At 37.5% G+C, this 22868-nt stretch overlaps 1 protein-coding gene across 10 annotated transcripts in view; it reads right to left on the reverse strand.

Moving 5' to 3' along the window:
- The window catches only part of TENM2 (teneurin transmembrane protein 2), a 558019-nt gene that overhangs the window by 349568 nt on the left and 185583 nt on the right, over window positions 1–22868 (reverse strand). The window lies entirely within an intron of this gene.

A 22868-nucleotide genomic window follows, 5' to 3' on the forward strand; every position in this document is an offset into this window, starting at 1 on the left:
AGTGGAGTTAAGGCAGAAAGGGAAAAGAAATAAGGCAGGCAAAAAACTCTAAGAAAGAAGCAAATAGAGCATGTGCTCCAGGTCTCCTTAAGTTGTGGCTGTGCAATTTATAAAGTCTGACATTCAAAAAGCTATGTTGCCTTGTTAAGAAATGTTATCTTGATCTATAATTACATTTGAACCATATAAAATAAGCAATTAATTTTTATCAATAGAGATTACTACAATTTATGTATTGAATAACAAGGAACTGATCTATGTGTTTGTAATCTTTGCTCATTTCATTTTGTGAGGCTGCCTATTGCTGGCTTAATAAAGCCTTACTATATTATTAAGTCCCAAAGTCAATTGTGGTTCCAGTCCAGGCTCTTTTTCTCTGCATTCTGTAACAACAGCAGTCATTCCCAACAGCAACACACACTCTGAGACTTTCATCTCAAGACTTAATCTGCAGTATTGGAAAATGTGGTGCCAGGAAGACCTTTGTATCATCTCTCTTCATATGCAAACAATATCTATGTATTTATCTTACATGTGGAACACTTTCAGCATAGCTCCTGAACTGATACAACCGTGTCTCACCTGTGAGGAAAACAAGGCATATACTCAAGGAGACTGCCATGATAATCACAAGTGGACAGTTTCTTCCAGCTCACATCTCCAGTTTTCATGCCATCTAGAAGGCAAAAGCAATCCTTTGCTTTCTAGCACAACTTAAGCTTGTCATATACTACATTATTTTGCATACTCCCATCACCATCTCTGACCATAAACCAACTAAGATTATCTCCTTCCTCCTATGAGTGGCATTTTGTTTTGTTTTAAAAATATCATGGTATGAAACCGTACTTAAAAGATGAGTATAAAGTGAAAACCATCTTTTAGAATTTGAAAAATTAATGAAATAGTGGCTCCACAGGTAACCATTCTGCAGTTCCTAGGGCTATCTAAGAGATGTTTAAGTAAATCATGAGACAGAAAAATATAAGCCTAAGAAGTTTGGAATAATTCCCTCAAATCAACTGAACTGGGAATTTAACAAATTTCCATATTAAAGCAAGATGACCTAAACTACCAGCAACACCTTCCAGGATTCTCATGTGTTGTCACTGTATTTCGAATTCAGAAATTAGATTTTAAAAAGCTACAGATTTTTCAAGGATTATTCTCACACTGGCTAGATAGAATATCCATCTGTGAATTAAAGGAAACTACCAATATGTTGCTTAAAATTAAACATAAGGTTAGTGTTCATCATGTCAGGCTCAAGATGATTCCTCCAGTAGCTGGGCCTTTCCACATCTGACAAATTTCAAGGTTTTGCTTCTGGTTTGCTTTGTTTTTTAGTATTTTCTCAATTTTAATCTGTTGCAAATGTTGAAAGAGTTCAGCTTAAGATCTGATATAATTTAAAAATGTTCCATTTTAAATGCAGATGAGAAAACTAGGATTTTTAATTTTCATTGTAGAAAAATAAATACCATGCTGATAAAATGTTGCTTATGGCTAGGAGAAAAAGGACATTTTAAAGGGTTTTTTTGCAAGAACAACTCAACTAAAGGAAAAGTCTCAGGTTCTCAGCTTGCTCAGTAATATTTTGCTGTGTTACAATCTGAACCAATTCCAAATGATAAATTTAGAACACTCTAAAGAGGAAATAAAAAAGCAGGGTCTCTATCCTTCTGTGAATCTCTGCATATGCCCTGAGCCCAGTACCTCTATTGTCCCTGGGGAGTAAAGGAAAAACCTTGTGGGAAATTTCCCAGAGAAGAAAATCTGTCTATGAGGGGAAAGACAAAGAGAGACCAAGAGACCAACAGAGACCAAGCGTTTGCCAGAATGGAAGCAGTTTCCATCTTCCTTTCCAATCCTACCTCTTGTAAGGGTGTCACCTAGACAAGAAGCCCTGAAAAAGATGTCCTCAAGTGGGCAATGTGCTGGAAACACCCAGCCTGAGCTGTTTGTCAGCTCCCAAGAACAGTGTGCTGCAGACAGCAGCACTGGCAAAAAGCTTCTGCCTTCTAAAACACACATGCAACCAACCTGGAAAAGGAGAATCTCTTTGGGGACAGAGAGCTTCAGTAATTCTGATCGTTAAAAATATAAGGCTTTAAAAATTTAACTACAGGCTTTTCAAAAAATGGGAAATAATAGTATGAATAAATGATATCAGCAAGTCAATAGAAAAGACAGTAACAGAAAAGCAAAAATAGTAGACTGTGACAACAAAAATTGAATAACACAATTTTCAAAGTTAGAAGCCTACTTGAACTTGAATCAGAAACTCCCACCATCATTCCCCATTCTTAGTTTATGTATTATTTATTAACTAACTTACATTTCAAGATGTTATTCTAAGGACTCAGATCTGTACTGTTTGGGGACGCCTGTTTCTCTTTGACAGTCTGTTAGGAGATGGATTCTAAGAGAAAATATATTTATTCCCATCACAGATTTTTCAGATTTATTAGTTTTTCCGAGTTTTCTAAAATACATAGAAACATCTCTACTAATACTTTCATCCCATGCAATGAGTGAAAATTAGCAAAACCACAGGAAGGCTGTGGAAGCTTTCTCCAAGGCTACAGGTAAAGAGGTGAGTGAGTTTCCCAGCAGTGGCTTGAGGTGGGCTGCAGCACAGAGCCCTGGACACCTCCCTCACCAGTAGCTTTAACTCACCACAACTGGGTTAACTCAAATTGAGGGTTTTGTGCTCCTCCGTTCCTTATCGCTTCCTGGATAGGTTTCTAATTTAAAACAAAACAGAACAAAAACCTAAAAAAAATTCAGTTAAAGCCAATCCGGTCCATTATTATTCAGCAGCTACTTTTAGAGCCAGCGGATGACAACAGAGTGGAAAATTCCTTTCCTTCTGCAGCTCTGCAGGTGAACTTGCACCATGAAGGAGCTTCTGAATAAAGCAAATTGTACATATTACTTCTGTCTTCAAAATGGCTTCTGAACTTTTCAGTCCATTGTGATCACAGTTCCCTGTATTAGAAGGAAGCCTATGCCCTTAAATCATAACTCTGTGAACTCTCTCTTTTAAAGTATCCAACATAAGAACTTCTTCAGGAACAGGAAAGTGTGTACTCTAATGAGATCCTCTCTGACAAGTGTAGAATAAAACCTTCTCTTATATGTTCTACAGAGATTGGAAACACATTTGCTATACCTCTCTTTTTTCCTTTATGATCCTTTCAGTCATGTGACCAGAGTGCAATGTCCCTGTCATGCTTTTCAAGATGCAATAAGCAGCAGACTGCAGAACCTAATTGCTTAAGGAAGGACAGCTCCATGGAGAGACAGACAGCAATATATTAATGACTGAGTAATAAATATATAAATATAGGAAAAGTGACACTTTTTTATACTCTCGCTTCAACCAATTGACTGAGCAGAAAACAACAACAAAATCCTTCAAGAATTTATGGCATTAACCTGATTTTCTGCTGTGTAGCAGATGACAGAAGGTTAAAGTTTTTCCAGAAGCTTAAAGTTCAAGCTATTCTAGAAGGTAGAGTCTGTGTACAGGAGAGCAAGGAAGGTGATGTATTGCAGGACACAAGGTTTTGGTATCTTGACTGTGTATTTTCTGCTATCCAGCACAACAAATTTCACTGTAAGGTACAGGGACTAGACACTTGGAAGCCTACCTAAGGGTTCAGGAATCCCCTAAAGCTGCTCTAAAGCCAGAATGAAAGTAAAATTTCAGTTCCCAAATAAATGGGATCTCAGATGTTGCAGTTTCAGAGCCATGGAAACAGTTTTAATTATCATTTTAATTTTAGAAAATGTGGCATTCATAAACATGTAAGCATTAAGTTTATGTGAAGAACTAAATCAAGATCCTAAGGCAGAGTACAATCTTCTAAGACTTCCCTTCCTACATGCTGTGACTTGTGGACAGAAATTAGAGCTACAGTAAGACAATGCCAGTGTTGTGTGGTCTTGTTGTTGTTGTTGGGTTTTGTTTGGTTGGTTAGTGGGGCTTTACCCCCACGGGGAAAAGAGGAACACCTGCTGAAATCCCTGTCTCAGCTATGTGTGACATAACACTATTCCCTCTCCTTGTGACCATATCACCTCTATGTCTGCTTAGACTGAGCTATCTTGCCAAGCACCATGAAGCCTCATTAAAACTCAATTTCTGTTGAAAGTGGAGCACAGTTAACATGACTGGTACATTATCAAATGTCCCCACCTCTTTATTTGGATAGTGTTGTCAATGTTTGAACTGAAGATGAAGTAATCTTGACTACTGAGAAAGGTGAACTGAAGATTGAATTACAAAATCATCGTGAAGTACTACAGGCTTTATAGATGGAACCAGCACATCAGCCCCCATTGGCAAAAGGTATTTGAAACCCTTGACCCATGTCCAATAACATTAATACTGTGTGGATACATAGTACAACCTATTGAAGAACAATGAACAAATTTACACACAAATGCCTTCCAAGTCAAAGCATTCTTGTGGTTAGTAGGTATCACTGCTATTACTGCCATCCTACAAGTCAGACTGGGGAAAAAGAAAAAAACCAAAAACCAGTTGTCTTGCTCACCACTCTGTGAGACAATGTTTCCTCCTACCCTTCACTACTTCCACCTGAATACCAAAGCACACATCCTGTAACACAGTCCTCCCTCTACCTCCCCCCAACTCCCCAACCCTTTTTTATTGTTTGTTTGTTTTTATTTTTGCAGAGAAAGACATTTGATAGGAATACTTCACTGGTCATACAAAGTCTCCTAAAACTAAATTCAATGACTGTATTCAATAATGGCTACAGGCCAACTGCAAAGGGCTTGCACGGCAGTTTAATTGACAAGAGTATCTGAAGCGGCCTTGAAAATTATGTAAAAGTTTATTACAGTCCTGGGGGTCAAGAATGAAAGGCTTCAAACAGCAGCTCTGCTGAGGTCCTTTTCTGACCCAGATGCTGTATCTTTGATGTTCCTATTCATTCAAAAATTCCACTGAACACACATACACCTCTCAAAAACTCCCCTTTTCTGAAAACTTGCAATCTTTCATATACCATAGAACTCTATGTTTTAAACTCTGACTGAAACATAAAACTGTGATGAAACATAATTACTTTAAACCAAATAACCTACAAGATGCCACAAGCTATGGGAGAACACACTTTAAATGTCACTAATTTAATATTCAACATGTGAAGTGAAATGTGCTGAAAACAAGTGTCAAGTACTTTATAGTTATGAAATACCTCACAAGGTACTTATGGCATTCCTTTCCCATGAACATTGTCACTGGAATGAATTTTGCATTATAGTATCTGCTAAATAAATAGTTATTGCTGTACTTAGTAATGAAGTTTGCACAAATCAGATCACTCGTGAGAAAGGGAGAATGTTTTCTAGATGGGCATCAGATGTCCTGGGATACAGTTGATATATCACAAGTGTCCCAGCATACATATTTGTGTAGAAAATAAAAGAAGTCTTCCTAATGATTGGGAAAGCTAAATTTTCATTCTGCCAGAGGACAGAAAATATTTGCATGACTCTACTATATACACAAAATTATCAGGATGGCAGGCTGACAAAAAACAGGTTAACTGACAGATGCAATAGCTTCCCCTTAACCCAGATGTCAGGAAATATGTCATCATTGCTATTCAAAGCTGGAACAGAACAGTTAAGTGAGCCACATAAAGCTGAATAGACAGGTATTTAAAATATCAGGTGTGTAAGAACTGTTCATAACTCACCTTAACTTAGAAAAAAAAAATAGGTGGATTTTTTTGTTTGTTTTGTTTTTATTTCATTCTGTTAAACATCTTCTCTGTATGGCTTTGGATGATTCAACAATATCCACATGTGGTCTAATAATCTGACAAATTTTTCTCCATGTTTTCTGAATTAAATCAACAGTTATTAGAAATCTCAAGAAAATCTGAGCTCAGAATTCAGCCTAACCTGTCTCCGTTATATGTGAATATAAACTCCAATTCAATCCAATGTGAAGTACAGTTGAAATATGCTGATGAAAGCTGGGCAGAAAATGTACACGGTGAAAAACAATTCTCCATGCTTTGCTTGCTTTTCAAGACTGCAGAGCAGTTAACTCATGTTTTAATTATGACAACATAGGATAAAGCTTTCAAGGGGAATGAAGGGCAAAACACAAACTCCGGTTTTAATCAATTTCTCCTCTTATACACACATATGAGATAGTCTTAAAAGGACTTATGAACTGTCACAAGAAGGCTCATCCTCATTACTTTCACAGCAAATATTTTTTTATCTCCACAAAACCCCAGAAAGCTGTATTTGACAACCATAAGGAATGCCATTAGAGAGGATCACATTATGGGTCACAGGAGCTGTTCACACACACTCAGTATCCATACTGATCCTCTTGTGAAAACACAGTTAAATTTACTATTACCAACAAAAGTAGAGTTACAGATGTTTTAGGAGGTTTTGCTTTGAAAGACATCAGCCTCTTGCTAATGAAGTGAAAGAAATGCAAACGCTGAAAGGTTATCTGTCCCTCATCTGAAAATACCTCCCAGCCATAAACTCCACAGACTAAAATTATGATACAAACAGTATCTACAAGACATCTTTCTTCACTTTCTTTAGACCAGATTTATAAAACTGGTGTCCTCCATGGAGGTGAATAATTTACAGTTCTCCACCCCTAACTTCATAATGAAAAGTAGTCCAATTTCAACTTTTACCTCTTTGACACTGGAGAATATATAAAGCAGAATTAGAATGTAATATAAATGCAGGCTGGATCAACCTATTAATCATTTTGTGATCATAGGAAGAAAAAGAAAAAAAAAAACTGTTAAGAAAATTGGTCATTCAAATGAATCATTACATTTCAACAAATGTTAGCTTTTTTATTCTTCATCTAAGAGGAACTGCAATTTTTACCAGATGTATTTGTCTTGAATCATCTTTTTCCTAAACAAAAGACTGTAGTTAGCCCCAAAACAAGTTTGTTCCCACAAACTTACAATGATAATTTTAACCCAGAAATAAAAGTCTCCAGCATTTCTTCTTCTAGAAAAAAAACCAACACAACACCCCCCCCCCCAAAACCAAACATCAAAACCAAACCTTAAAATTCTCTGCCACTTGCTGCCCATTCTTGAAACCACATGTATCTTTATTATAAATGCATAGAAAACTTTATAGAAGAGCAGCAATGTAAAAACAGTAAGTTTATCACAGCTAATACTCAGGTAGAAAGATGATGACACATAGCTTAAAATGACAAATGATGATACTTTCATCCCTTGGAATGATTTCTACTCTCAAGATTATGTAACTCATCACAACCTTCAGTAAAATTCATACTCCAGTTGAATGTGAATTCATAACAAAAGGGCTAAAAAGGTCAATGTACCAAGCTAGACAAAAAAGAAGATGCTGAACAGACACTGCATATTCTATTTCAAGCACCCATCCCTGACAAGCAAGCAGCAATTATTATAAGATTTACTTTTGTGCATCAAGTCCTTTAGTTTGATCTGTGTAGCTGCATGCACTTTCCACTATTGTTTGAAGCCGACTTTCAGAATGCTCATCACAAAAATTACATGCAACACTGTCAGAAAATACAGTTGTTTCATTCTGTCAGAGCAGCTCTGAACCAAGGACAGAGAGGATGGTCTGAGCATCAGCATTCTGAACTCGAATTCAGTGCTCCTGACTTTATTTCCCAAAACACCAGCAGCCTTACACAGCCTTGCACAAACCTCATCCCCCTATCTCTGCCGCCCTCTGCAGTCTATGCAGCAAGTGGTCATAGCAAAGGCATCCAAGTCATGCCAAAGAGACAATTTCTTTGTTCATTTTGATGCTATTTAACTACCACACAATAGGGACTACTGCCACCCCATGTCCAGGCATTTATTAATGATGCAAACCCTGGTATTCCAGTAGGGCTAGTTATTCATCAAGTGTCTCCTTGACTCTAACTCCTCACTCTTCTATCAGGTAGTCATGAACAGAAATGAGCTCTTCTGCAGGGAGAGAACAAATCCAAATCTCTTAGTCTCTTCTCTAATGTCACATGCTCCAGACATGCAATAAACGGAGTTACTGTGTGCACATTTGCATCTCAGTTATACACACAGGCATCAGATCTGCAAGACTGCTCCAGTCTGTCCTCTGTCTTTTACCTTAGACAGAGTCTGAAGGTGAAGTTTCAGCTGAATGATACATCAGTCTGTTGAGTCACATGAATTGCTGCAAGGTCTGCTAACAATAGCATTGCATATCTTTAAAAGGGGTGGCTCTTGCTCCTACGTCTCAGATACTGATTTTCTCCTTTGTGTCAGATTTTTCCCAGCCACATGTCAGGTAAGTCATTGGTTGATGTACTCTCAAATATCCACTAGTTAGGACAGGAACTTAGCATGGTACAAACATATATGATATTTATAAAACAGTAAAAGACAGAAATTGGCAGAACATAGGAGACTAGGAACAGTTCCTCCTATGCTATACCATCTGGTAACAGGGCAGAAAATTAGACCCTGAGTCATTATTTGTTCATCTTCATGTGTATGGCCCATGGACTTCCTCATGAGATGGAGAAAAATATCAAGGTAATGTAACTGGTGTATTGCTGCCCAGCATTCTCCTCTTGAAAAACATCATTCCCCTCTTGAAAAAAATTACCGGGACTAAAATCTTGTTCCTTCCCCTTATTCCTCTTCCTTATTATCTGAAAGCCATGCCATTAGACAGTATCAGCAAACACATATGCTTAGTGCCTAGGGTAGAGAAAAGTGAACAAAAAATTCCCCAAAGGGTTCAGAGAACAGCAATCTACTAACCACATAAATGATTAAGGGGATTGAACTAAAAATCACCACCTAGAAACTGGAAATCTGTGATGCCTGGAAAGCTGTAAGACTAAATCTTGTCCTCTTTGTGTGATGTGAACAAACACCAAATGCCTGTATGAAATGAGCTTTGGTACCAAAGAGCAACCTTTCAGTGCAGAAAAAAACATGAGGTTGAGGAATACAGCTACCTAGTAATCTGTATGGTTTAATTTGGGGGTTTCTTTGGTGTTTTCCCTCCCTCCAGTCTCTAAATTAAAAATGCTTTAGCCTACTGCTTAAGTTAGGTAAGAATGAGGGACAGATAACAACCTAGCACTCACATTATCATCTGCCTAAAAATGTTTGGAGATGCCAGGCATTTCTTACACTGACCTGATCTCTCTTGTATATTACAGCTGAGAGCATGTGAAAGACCATTTAGGTCATTAGAGCAACATTTTTACCAACTGTCTTCAGAGCCTAAGTTGCACTGATTTTCCATGGGACTTCTCTTCCTCAGTCTCTCCACAGCTTTTGAAGACATCATCATTATGATGATCTCCAATGGGATGAGCTTCAACAAGGCCAAGTGCCCGGTCCTGCATTTTGGCCACAACAACCCCATGCAGCGCTACAGACTGGGGACAGAGTGGCTGGAGAGCAGCCAGGCAGAAAGGGACCTGGGAGTCTGGATTGACAGGAAGATGAACATGAGCCAGCAGTGTGCCCAGGTGGCCAAGAAGGCCAATGGCATCCTGGCATGTATCAGAAACAGCGTCACCAGCAGGTCCAAGGAGGTGATTCTGCCCCTGTGCTCAGCCCTGGTAAGGCCACACCTTGAGTACTGTGTTCAGTTCTGGGCCCCTCAGTTCAAGAAGGATATTGAGGTCCTCGAACAGGTCCAAAGGAGGGCAACCAGGATGGTGAAAGGACTCGAGCACAGACCTTATGAAGAGAGGCTGAGGGAGCTGGGGCTGTTCAGCCTGAAGAAGAGGAGGCTCAGGGGAGACCTCATTGCTCTCTACAACTCCCTGAAAGGAGAATGGAGCCAGGCGGGGATTGGTCTCTTTTCCCAGGCAACTCTCAGTAAGACAAGAGGGCATGGTCTTAAATTGTGCCGGGGGAAGTTCAGATTGGATATTAGAAAGAATTTTTTCACGGAAAGGGTGATCAGACATTGGAACGGGCTGCCTGGGGAGGTGGTTGACTCTTCATCCCTGGAGACATTTAAAAAGCGACTCGATGTGGCACTCAGTGCCATGGTCTGGTGACTGTGGCGGTAGTTGTTCAAGGGTTGGACTCGATGATCTCTGAGGTCCCTTCCAACCCAGCCTATTCTATGATTCTATGATTCTATGATTAAACAGTAATTTAATTTTTTTTTTTTTTCATCAATTGCTACCAACCCAACTAGTTTAACTCAAAACCATCCCACTAGCTGGCTTAAAATAAATACTTGAAACTAAACCATACAATAAAATTTTGATATTCTATAACCAATATCAAAAGGAAACAATAAAAAAAAACACCTCAGAAAGCTGATGGGTGTTGCTCAGTGAGCAGAAGCAGATTGAAACAGACAGAAAGATGAATCCCCATTAGTCATCCAGCCTATCACCAACACACAAAACTGTATATAGTCATGATTTTCAGTTTTAATAAACTACTGCCTTCAAGAATTAAGGTGGCACAGGACAATTAGACTGCCATGTCATAACTTGGCACAGAGTTTTCACCATGTGGCTATATCTCATCTATTCCTACCTCTTCTGGTTGCATGAACTGTGCAGTATGACAGTGAGTAAAAACCCTCTTACTACACTGGTTAAAAAAAACCAGTACTGTCTCAGAGATGACCATCTAAGCGACACAAAAAAAAAAAAAAAAAAAAAAAAAAAATTAAAGAGAGGAGAAAGTTAATAAAATGTGCATTTCCTTATTTCTTTTATTTTAGAGAGAACTTGCGGCAGCCTCAGTTCTTTTTAATGCACATACACATTGCAGGGCAAGGTACTATTGAAAGGTGTTCTCCACACTTGAATAAAACCAACAGACTGAGAACTCACTGCCAATATAATCAGCAAGATAAAGAAATAAGGACAAAATCCAAAACTCTTCAATACTCAATTCTTAAATCTTCCAGAAACTACAGACCAATTCCCTGCTTGTGTGGACTGGTCAGAGTTCTCCCTCGTGCTCACTCTCCATGCTTGTGAGGCCAGATGTGCCTCTGCTGTGCCTCCTCCCTCACTATTGTTCTCTTTCATGAAGGAGGAGATATTCAGTATATATTAGCAACATGTTGAGCAGAAATGTTTAATCCCCCCACTGGAGTATGTTTCAGCCCCATCCACATGGCTGCATTTTTTCTGCAACAATATTTATTTTACTTTTGGTTTGGGTATTTTGACAATCTTGGAAAACCAAACCAGCACTGTACTTTTAGAAGTGGACATGAGTTAACATATCTGCAGTATAGACTTCATTTCAGCGATTATTCCTTGAATACTGTATTTAAGGTCATTCAACCCCACAAAAGGAAGAAGTATATGAATACCCAGAATAAATGTTGCAATTTCTCAGAGAACTCCAGTTGCAAAGATAAGCTTATATCCCTTAGATTTCTGCATAATGCACTCTTGTAGGTCAGTTGGAGGGGATAAGGAGGCAGTTATCCTGCATCCTGACTCACTTGTGGGTTATTTCTTCCCTTTATCCCCTTTCTATACTTGTCAGCATATCTACTGATAGACAAATGCTCCTTTCTAGTGAATACCAAATATTATTTCTACCTATATTACGAAAGCTTGAAAACAATTTTATGAGGAATATTACAAGCAATATTATTAGGTGGTTTAAGACCTCCACATTTGGCTAGATGTCAGTTCTGAAATAAATTAAACTAGAGAGAGTGTCTGCTCGACACACAGGAGCTTTTGAAATGAGTCCGAGAAAATCATCCCTGTAGAATTAGTCTTTCAAATTTGCTTTTGCACAAAAGTTGTTTGATTTGTATTTCAGGCTGATGAGATGCAAAACCAATTGCCAGTTGCTAGTTGATTTTTGGGGATTCATTTTACTTGTGTTAGCTCCTGTTTATTAAATTTAAGATATGTGTTTTTTATTTTTAAACAGCACTTTGTAGTTTTTTTCCACTGCTAGCAATTAATTTGTTCAGTGAAGAAAAAAAAAGAATACTTTCATGTATTGCTATGTTTTTTTTAATTCTCTGCTGATGTGTGATTAAGTATTCTCTTTCACACAGAACAAAGAGACTTGTTTCTCTTATTTTCTTCTCTTTTGTTTTAGGAAGTACAGATGAAACCATTTTATCTTAATTTGATATTTCTAGTAAAAATTAAACTGATGATTTATTTCATCAACTTTTTGAAAGTCCTGGATTTTTTTTTTCCAAAGTTATAGATAAGCTAAGAGTTATATATTCTATATAGAACTTTTTTTGAGAAAACACAGGCATATGTTTGATAGAAAGGTTTAAGACTTAAGTCCAAAACACTTCATATTGTGCAAGGACCTGTCAGCCCATTCACACCTTACATACTTTCACTCTCAGGCTTTTCCAGAAGTCAAAACTAATTTACAGCAAGGGAAGAAGCACATAGTTAAATGAGTTAACACAGTAGAACAAGAAAAAAAGCAGTTGGATCTAGCTGAAATTAACAAAGATGAAACAGTGTTCTTATTCTAATCCCACATTTCAACATATGAAAATTTATGTAAAATTCCTGTTACAGCACTTAAAAGTTACATCATTTAAAAAACAGGCTGAATAAGCTCTAGGAACTGATAGTCATGATCTGAATTTAAGCAACTAAAATAGCAATTGTGGTAATTGAAGCACAGAAGAAATGAAGACTAAAAAGAAAATAGGTGTCAAGTTATGGTTGGGTCTTACAAAAAAAGAAAAAGAAAGGCCATATTAAATAGAATGTTCATTGTTGCAAGGTTAAAAAAAATGGAAATCAGATATCAAAAAGATTAGGCTATTTTTGGCAGCATTAACATTTACAATAGACTGCATCCTCAAATCCTTATTTATCCAGGCATTTATGATATATTACTCCTCTTTGAGAGGCAGGGAGAAAGTATTTTTAGGACCAAAGACTTTCTGGGAGCAAGAGAAGAAATGTTTTATAAGGAGTTATGATGCACATCGGGCAAAAAAAGCCTAGCTCAAATATTTCAACTGCTTATGCTAGGTAGGTTATTTATAGCAGACTAATCTTCCAGGATGAGAAGACAAACAAGTGCAACACTGGCAATAAAATGCATGTTGAGAATGTTTTTTGGAAATACTGGCATCCCTGCCCATGGGAGGTAGGTTGGAGTAGATCTCTGAGGTCCTTTCCAACCTAAGCAATTTTCTGATTCTATGATGACTGCAAACCCATCAGTGATTACTATGAATTCCTTAAGATGCAGCCCTACACAATGGTGGCAATTAAACCAAAGCAAAAAGAAGCGACTAACAAAATAGGAAATTAAGACAAAATTAGTTTGACAACATACAATCTAATATAAATTTTAAAACCACATATGTATCACTGATTTAATGAGCACTGGCACAGCTTATTTTATAAAGCAAAATGTGGTAAAATGCTAACAGGTAGACAAGCAGAAAATTGCCTTTCAGTATTTTTTTATTCATCTGCTTCAACTGTACAAAGAAAATATTCTTTATGTAAAGGGAAATCTAGCAACCTACACATGAAGGGATACCTTCTGCTTATATCTGAATATCTTCAATTATATTAATTGGTCTCATTTTAAGAAAAGTACTAAATACCCTACAATTCTTACTTTGCTTAATCACTTCAACAATAATTTAGTTGAGTTATAATTGCAAACCTGACTACATTATTCTTCCATTTTAATAAGCTTTACAAATGAAAATCCTAAACAAACTGTACAGACACCCCCTCAGCCCCGCAAAAAAACCCCAAACACAGCAACCAACCAACCAACCAAAAAACCCCCAAAACCAAAAAAACCCTGGGAATGCAAGAAAGCTTTGTTTCCATTAAAAGTGGGCTCAAAGGGTTTAGAAAATATTAAGGAGTGCTTGATAAAGTGATTCAGTCTCTTTGCAGTCCTCTTTGGCCCTGTAATAGAGATGAATCCTTAAAGAGGTCTGTAGGACAAGTCTGCACACCCTGAATGCCACCATGTCCCTCTCTGTGGGGCATCCTAGGACAGAGGGCTGTGCACACAGTCTCTCTCACAAAATGAATGGCAATGCCAAAAAATCAGTTGCTATGCAACCTCAGTATCCCTTCACACCAACAGGAGTAGATGACAAGCGAGCAGCAAGGAATCCTGCACCACACTCTAAATAAAATAAAAAAAATGATCTTTATTTCTCAGAGAAGCACAGGACAGTGAGACATCTTCAACAAGAGGAACAGAGACTATAGGATCTTTCAAAGTGACAGAAGTGTTTGCCTCCCTCAGGTTGTGGAGGTGGTGAAGAGATGACAGGCCTGGAGGTGTAAATTATTTAACTGCTAAGTAATTACATGGAGAGGGGACTACGACCTTTATTTTGCTAACTGTCTATTAAAAGAACTTCGCTACTTTTGACTGGGACAAATTAGACAATTTCCAGAAATACTTCTTGACCTTGAGCACATAAACCTTGAAGGCAACTATCACACAGCAAATAATTAACTGATATATTACCAGCACTATACGTTAGTGTTCTTTAATGAGATTATATTCTACATATTCAAGCAATGAATTCCTAGTTTCCAAGCCTGAGTTCTGCACAGATAAAAGTGAACATTAATAAGGGAACAGAAACCAGAGGCTCAAGTATCTGAACCATGAAGAAGAGAATGATTTCAATTGTTTCTTTTTTTTTTTTTTTTTGGCACCATGCCGTCTAGTCCTATAAAGCTGTAATTGAAACCACATGGTGTGTGTAGTGGGTTCATTACTGGCTCTGTCTGAGGCTTCTCATGTGCTAACCATGTACAGATTTTTTTGCATCCTTAGGGTCAAGAACTCTTCACCTATGCATTTGTTAACACACACGGGTTCTTATTCCTTCTAAGAAATTAAAACTATCTTCTATTTAAGAGACACAAACTGATTTCTGAGTCCAACTCCCATGTGATACTGACTGGCATATCTAAGCATCCATAAAATACAAAATCTCTGAAGATATTCTATTCATAGACTGAAAATATAATGACTTAAATAATTGATTTCTAATACTTTGCTATATGATAAATACTCAGTTTACTTCAAATCCTTATTTGCTGAGTAACAGTTTTTCACAGCTAAAAGAATGCATTGTTTTAGAATTAAACACCTTGCCTAGAAATAATTAAGATATGATTTTAATATTAAGTATAATTTTAATTGCATCTGGAGGAGATAACATCTCTTTCCCCTACTATGCTCCGAAATGAAACCCTTACATTTTGAATAACATGTAAAACTAGAACCTAATAATGGTACTTTTGTAGAATTTAACACAACTGTACCTATTTCATTAGATTCTGCTCATTAACATTAAAACTGTTACCGAACTAAACTCCAGTTCAGAAATAGAGATGAAAAGTCTGTTACTGTTAAAACTATTCCTTGTCCTCTAAAATCTGACGCTGCCAAGTAAGCCCAAGTAACAGCAAACTACAGATACTACAGATAACAGCAAACTACAGCCTCTGCAGTGCAAAAAAGCCCTATATTTTGATCTGAGAATTCCAAGAGGTTTTTAAAACATGAACTGTACTTTCATCCTCAAATCTTGCTTTTTTTTTCAGATATATAAACAATAAATATGTTTCACACAGTTCATCCATTTACTACTGCCCTTAGAGGTTTAGGTATTCAAACTTATTTTGTGACAATGACAAATGCTGCTATCCATAGTATGATTTTGTTTCATAAACAGTTCAAAACAAGAGGAGTAAGTAAAAACTTAGTAAAAAACTAAATAAAAATCTTTTATTTAATAAAAACTAAGTAAAAATCTTCACACGTCTGTCCTTATTCCCTCCCTACATTTTAAAACTTTAACATCAAACGGGCTTGCGGTATCACACAAATTAACCAAACCTATGATGAATACAAATAAGAAAAACAGAAAGAAAAACCAAGCTTCCCATTTTAGTTTTACAAGCGTTTCAGAATATTCAGGAGTGGGGGGAGGTACATAGGAAAGGAGAGTTCACAGATTGCTTCTATTCCATCCTGAGGTCAAAATTTCACCTTCTTTTGAATGGTGTTAGCCATTTCATCAGTCTATGAAACCACAGGCACTTATCTTTTGTATTTCAAGCTCTAATAATCCCTGGATGCCCTGGGAATTCATGGAGAGGATGAGTCAAGCGCTTCAACTCTGTAAGTAATATTAACATGAGGCATTTCAGGTTGTATTTATTCATGGGTACAAACCTGGGCCGTATTTTCTCTGAAACTATTTTTATTTAGATATCAATGGAAGTAACTGTAATCCTTAAATAAAAATGTACTGTTCTTTCACACTGTACAGGAGTTGATCATATTCATGTCTGCACATGTCTGCCTAAGAAGATCTTTTGATGAAAAAGCTCACCCAAGCAGAGCTGTTTTCCTATTTATAGGTACAAGTATTCATAACAAGACAGGAATATTTTAAAATTAAGATGGTGGCTTTATAAAAAAATACCCATTTTATTTACACTAAAGAGAAGCTAAACTGTATGACATGATTAGTGTAACATTTAAAACGATTCTGTGCAAACAGTCAGCAACTTGCAGATTTCCTAAGTGGTCCATTTCCTTCTGTAGCTTAGCAACAAAAGACTCCAACAAACAAAAACTAATTGTGCCAATGCTAATTTCCATATGTGATGCTCATCCAAGTGCACTGGAATCATTTACATTTTAACCTGCAACATACCCTACATCCCCTGCATACAGGAATAAATTATTACAGTACAGCTCAGGGAAGCCTAGAGGTGCTGTGTTGCATGTAAGCAGGAGTTCTACCCTATCAGTGATGTGGGCTGGTGGTGGGAGCCAGGGCAAGCTGAAGCAGATGTTTCATGTTGATAAGCAAGGACTGGAAAAAGACATTTCCAAGCCAATTTTCTTTTTTTCTTCATTTTCTCTACAGTACTTGACAATAACTGATCTAGTACCTCTGCCATATGCAGCCACTCTCCTCAGTGCAGACTTCCCCATCTCTTCCCATTAACCAAAAGCAACATTAGTCACAGTCACAAAACTCCTCCTTTCAAAGCTCCTCATTGCTTCAACTGGAAACTCCCTCTTGCTATTCAAGAGGGGAATTTAACTTTTGGCTATCCTTTCTTTGGAATTTAAGAGCAAAAGACTCAGCTTATGTCAACAGTATTTGTTAACACAGCTATAGAAATTCAAGTACAAAGGGAATCTACAATCCAGGGCACATTTTACGTTATTCCTAAAACATCTGCATTACAAAACACAAATTCCAGTACAATTCTATGAAACTAAGTTTACCCTGCCATATTCACAGTGTTTCTTAAATACATGCATGAACAGTCAAAGCTAAAGACTGGAATTATAAGCCAGATCTGAGGTGACTGAAACCTCATTCTGAAACTAACCAAAACAGGTAGCTTGGTACAAAAGCTACCCTAGAGATTTACAGAACAGTTTATTGGACAAGATCATCAAGTCCAATCTCCCAGATACAATAGAAGTCAGCTGGTCAGGACTCAAGGTTTCAATACCTCCAAGGATGGAGACTCCATATCCTCTCTGGGCCCTTAATCCAGTGTTCATGCTGAGCAAAATTCATCCTGTATCAACTGACATCTTGTGTTTCCATCTGTTTCTGTTGCACCTTGTCTCTTGGCTGCAGAGCTTGAAAAACAAGCTGTCCTCTTCTTCTCTACACCCTTCCACTTAACAAGTGTGGACAGCAACATATGTTAGAGAGGCATGGGATGGGCATCAGTGCCAGACCTGTGTGCACTTGCCAGAGTTCTGTCTTCAGAGAGCAGAAGTGGATGGGAAAAGGTTAATAACTTATTCACCACCATCCCCAAGAAACACTGAAACAGTCTCACGAGGCTCTCTACAACTAGAAAGCAGTAGCTTTCCCTACAGTGCTTATGATACAGCTTTGGATATCCACATGGATTACAGTTCCAGCAACTTTCTAGTTCCAACAACTTGTCTAGTTCCAACAACTTTCCTCCGTTTTTCTCTAACCATTCTTTAGACATGGGAAAAAAGTCCAACCTTGTCCATGACATCCCAAAAGTCAGCCTAAACAACAAATTGTCCTGTGTCTCTGCAGTTTTTCCTTCCGTCACCACAAGAAAGGGCTGCGTCCACCCCAAATTTTTTTTAATTCAGCTGACCCACCAGCATTTCAAGGGAAGACCACCTTTCCCTTAAAAACAGTTTATAAATTAGATAACAGCTTACAAATAAGAGAACTGCATTTTGGAAGATGTGAATATACCACTGAATCTCAATGCAACCTCAGCTACAATTAATAAAAAAGCAAAGAAGTGTAACAGTAAGATAAATTATACCTTCCTTGCTGGTTAAAATATTTGAGGTGGAAAAAACAACAAAAATCTATAAAATACACTCTGGAATTTATTATCCTTTAAAAGCTCTATAATGCTGGTCACAATCACATCCCTGCTAATTAAATATATATTAGGCTACAGAAATCAATGTAGTTAAGAGAAAGTAAATCAAAGGCAGAATGCAGCCTACCCATTATAGTGGAAACAGCTTGCTAAAAATGTAACAACTCCCAAATAGTGTGAGGCTTTTCAAGATATTTCCTTATCATTAGGCTGCTAGTTTTGTGAAGTCAGAAAATATTTAATATTTATTAAGATTCAGTTCCAGAGGAATGTAATATGTAAAATTTCATTTTAGGAAGTATAATTTATTTAAGTAATTGAATTACTAGAATAAAAATGACATATGTTAGAGGACATCAGGGACAGATTTTTAACACTAAACACCAGGAAAAAAAGAATTTCTACAAGCCATTACCTACTCACATGATCTTCACTGCTAAAATCTTCAAAGGTAGAAGACTTTGCAGTAAAAAGATGGCTGGTTTAAATTTCCAGATGTTTTCCTCACTATCATTGTAACTGGGGAGTACTGTAATAGGTGCCCAGCTTAAAATGGGACAAAGTAAACACTATTTAATACAAAACTCTGCCTTCCAAACTCTCATCCTATGAGGTTTGCTGTGAAGATCTCCATTCAGCATCTCCTTCTCTTCACTGTGAGATGAATCTCACCTGTCTGCTGCTCTAGCTCAGAGGAGATGCCACCTCAAGACACAAGGCAGGGGTTGTGCTGTCTCAGGGGCCCCCTGTGGATCCATTGACCTCTGCCACCAGGTCACCTGCAGAACCACTGGTCCAGTGCAGAAGCTCCACTGGTGAAAAAGTGAGAGCTGAGTGCACATGTGCAGGGGAGAAGAAAAAAAGGGAAATCACTGGCCTACCTGTTAGTGAGCTGGATAAAAAAAGGAGTTACATGGGGAAGAAGGTCTGGCTGTATAGACCCAAACTGCCCAGAAGCCATGGCACGTGCTTATGTTCTGCAGGGAAAAGGGAATAGTGTTCTGGAATAGTGCACTGGACAATAATGGAATTGTCTCTGACAGAGATGGAAAAAAGGACAGTTCACACTAACAGATTTATTCAGGCAAGTCCCTGCATACAAACAATTAATGTACAGGGAAGAAATGGGTAAAAGACTCCCAAGCACAAATATGACTTGGCAATCTTAATTTTGGAAACAGATCCAGTTTAGTAGGAGTCTGAAATTCCTGTCTGCATCTGACAGCATGTGAAAATTATATTAATTTAAATCTGAACCAGAAGGTGAGCTTGATTTCATATCTTCTGGTACAGTATACTTAAAAGATAAATATATATATATATGTGTATATATATATATACAGCTTGCTATGTAAGTAAATAAACCATGATATTGGATTTCTGAATTATTGGATTAAAAACTATAGCATTGCTAAGACACCCTAGCCAGTTATTAAGACTTCTGTATATACTATTTGTATTTTATGTGAAAAAATGGAAAACCAAAACAGCCCTTTGGCAATTAAAACCACCATGAAGCTGGTGCTGCCTGTCAGAGCTGTGCCTGCAGGTATGAATTCGTATGCTGCAGTAACTTCAGAATCATGCATAAACTATATTTCTATCTGGACATAAATGAATCATTTAAATACCATTAAGATTCTAAACCTGGTGGTTCCTGTATGCACACAAATCTCCTTTTATTTCACTCATTCAACCTCTGTGGTATTTATGACTTGTCAAACATTTATGTTTGTTTGAATTAACTAATGGCTTAAGGGTTTGTGAAGGTTGTCATCCTGGCTTACACACATTGTTCAATCACAGATCTCCAGAGCTAAAAGCATCAGATATTAAATTTTAAGCTAGGTTTCCTTTCTAGCAAGGAATTCTGCAAATCATCATCTGCAGCAATGGCTTCCTTCAACCTTGACACTGATCTACCTGTCAGTCACCACCACTCAGCTATTAAACCCATGCACCCTTCTGAAGGTCACTCCTTCACGTCAGCCAGTCTCAGCTCAGATATTCATCACAGGTTTCTGCTGGGAGCCAGTGCCACCCCCGCTGGCATCCTGCAGCAAGATGGGCCACACATGCAGTCCTTCAGCACAGTCACACTCACTCCTGACTCCATGGAATGAGGAACCATGCAAAAAAAGGACTCTGCAAGCCAGACTCATCTGGCAGGCCATTGGTTTATGTTTACTGTGGGGCATCAGTATTACCTCTTTAACACTCAGTAATGGCAGCTTCTCTCTTCTCCCCTAGAGCAACACAGTACCAAGATTACAGGAGAGAATGAGAAGGAAAGAGAAAGAACAACAAAATTTAGCCAAACTTGCTTGACTTTGACACTTGCAAGAGGAAGCAGCCAGAACAACAGGCAAAGGAACTGCACCTGTTACTGGAAAAGATGTGCAAAGAAACATTGCCAAATTTATTTCCAAAAGAATCACAAACCTGAAGGTCCCAGGAGCACTGAGTGTCTGCACCTGTATGCAATGCAGGTAATGAACACTGCTACATATGTTCTTCTGCCCATGAGAAACAAAGGAAAAAGTAAATATTCATTTTCTTCTCTACAAAAACCCAAAACAAACAAACAAACAAACAAAAACAACAAAAAAAAACCCACAGCCAAAAATCCCACAGTTTTTTAGCAGCTACTGTGAGGCCAAAGCAAGAAGCTAGAGCCCTTGTTTTGGTGTTTTGGAAAGCTATCTCTCTTTAGGGTGTCTTGTAGGGTGCTGGAAGCTGTGCTATCCTTTTTTTTTTTTTTTTCAGAGCTCTTCCAAATGGGTTATTTAGGTGTAACATACTAAATATAACATGGAAATTCAGATTCATATGAACAAATATGATCAACCAAGCCTGCATAGCTATAAACTCTATGAGCTAATACTGTAAAAGTAATTAACATTTTAATTATATCTAAGAAAAAATAAACAGGCACAAGTTTCACAGCACATAGGTACTTATGTACTCTCTTTTCTCTCTTTGTTACCAAAAAGTGACCGGAAAACTTCACTTCAATATCAAGAAGCAATCACTTTTTTCCCCATTTTACCTACTATGGCAACAGTGGTGCTGATGAGGTGACATTCACTTCAGCTAAAGGGAATTAATATCCCTGAGACACCTGTAGGATTCAGCTTCTCAGCTCCAACTCCAGAGACCCTCTCTCCTTGATATGTTTGCTCCCTGTAAGTGACACCCAGCATGACTTGGGCGGGCAGAGCACAGCTGCAGGAATTCAGGTTGCTCTCCTGATTCAGAAACGATGAAGTAATTATTGTTTTCCAAAATACACTGATACAACTGGTCTTAAGTCTGGAGCAAAAGACATTTTCATGCAACTGCTGATCAGTACCATCTGTGTAATTGTTGCTAAAACCTCAAGAGCTTGCCCAAATGTGGTATTCTTTAGAGGCACTTTAGTTTGTACCACTGTATTTTTTAGCGACAATTTAAAATTGACAACATTATTCTTCAGAAACACTTCATGATATTCATGGTTATTAACATAGCAATAAAGTATCTGCATTTTGACAAAATACAGTATTTTAAAAAGTTGTTAAAACAACCTGAACCAGATTTTTTTTTCTTAACCTACACAGTAGAAAGTTCCTAATTAATTTCAAGTTGTTCTTATAAAATGTACACATGTTCCTTATCCTTCCTTTAAAATGACAACCCTAGCATGTTAGGATGTGTGCGTGTGAACACCATTCTAAGCCTGAACAGAATCAGAGTAAAAAGAATGTTTTTCACGCACAAAAAGCAGCACCAGTAATTATTCAATGAATTTAGAAATTAACTCCAGCAGAGAAGTATACGAGACTCCTGCTGATATTGGTCATCTGAGAAATAATGATTTATTGCTGTTCAGTTCATGCTTACTTATGTGGATATAATTTTCCACTAAGAAGTCAAAATAAAATAAGCAGCCCCAAAACATTTGCATGTTTTATTCAAAGGAACTGAGAAATAAAATGAATACTAATAAGTGTGTTGAACACAGCTGATTTAGTCAATGTCCATGAAGTGTAAAACATGCCAAAAGCCCTATGTAGTCAAGTTAACTTTATTTTTTTTTCAAATGGGTTAAGAGGTACTTGTCTGCACAAAATTGTAACGTTCAGGTTTTGAGAACATTCTTAATGCTTCACATGATTCCACATGTGAAATATTAAATCAACTGATGGCTGAAGAGGAAGGGAATAAAAAAAAAAGGAAAATAATAAGGTAAACTTTCAATTTGTGCCTTGAACTACATACATATTAATGGCTAGATTTCAAAATAAGTATAAACATATGCCTTAAAAGCTGCCAGGTACCACAGTAATATAGAGCATAAGAATATGAGCCCTGTGCCCCTTAGACTCATCATAAACAGGATTAGGAGACTGGATTACTCAAAAGAAAAGCCAAGTCCCCAAAACAACTATTATTTGATCTTTAT

This window comes from Heliangelus exortis, chromosome 15, assembly GCF_036169615.1.
Source record: "Heliangelus exortis chromosome 15, bHelExo1.hap1, whole genome shotgun sequence".
NCBI lineage: Eukaryota > Metazoa > Chordata > Aves > Apodiformes > Trochilidae > Heliangelus > Heliangelus exortis.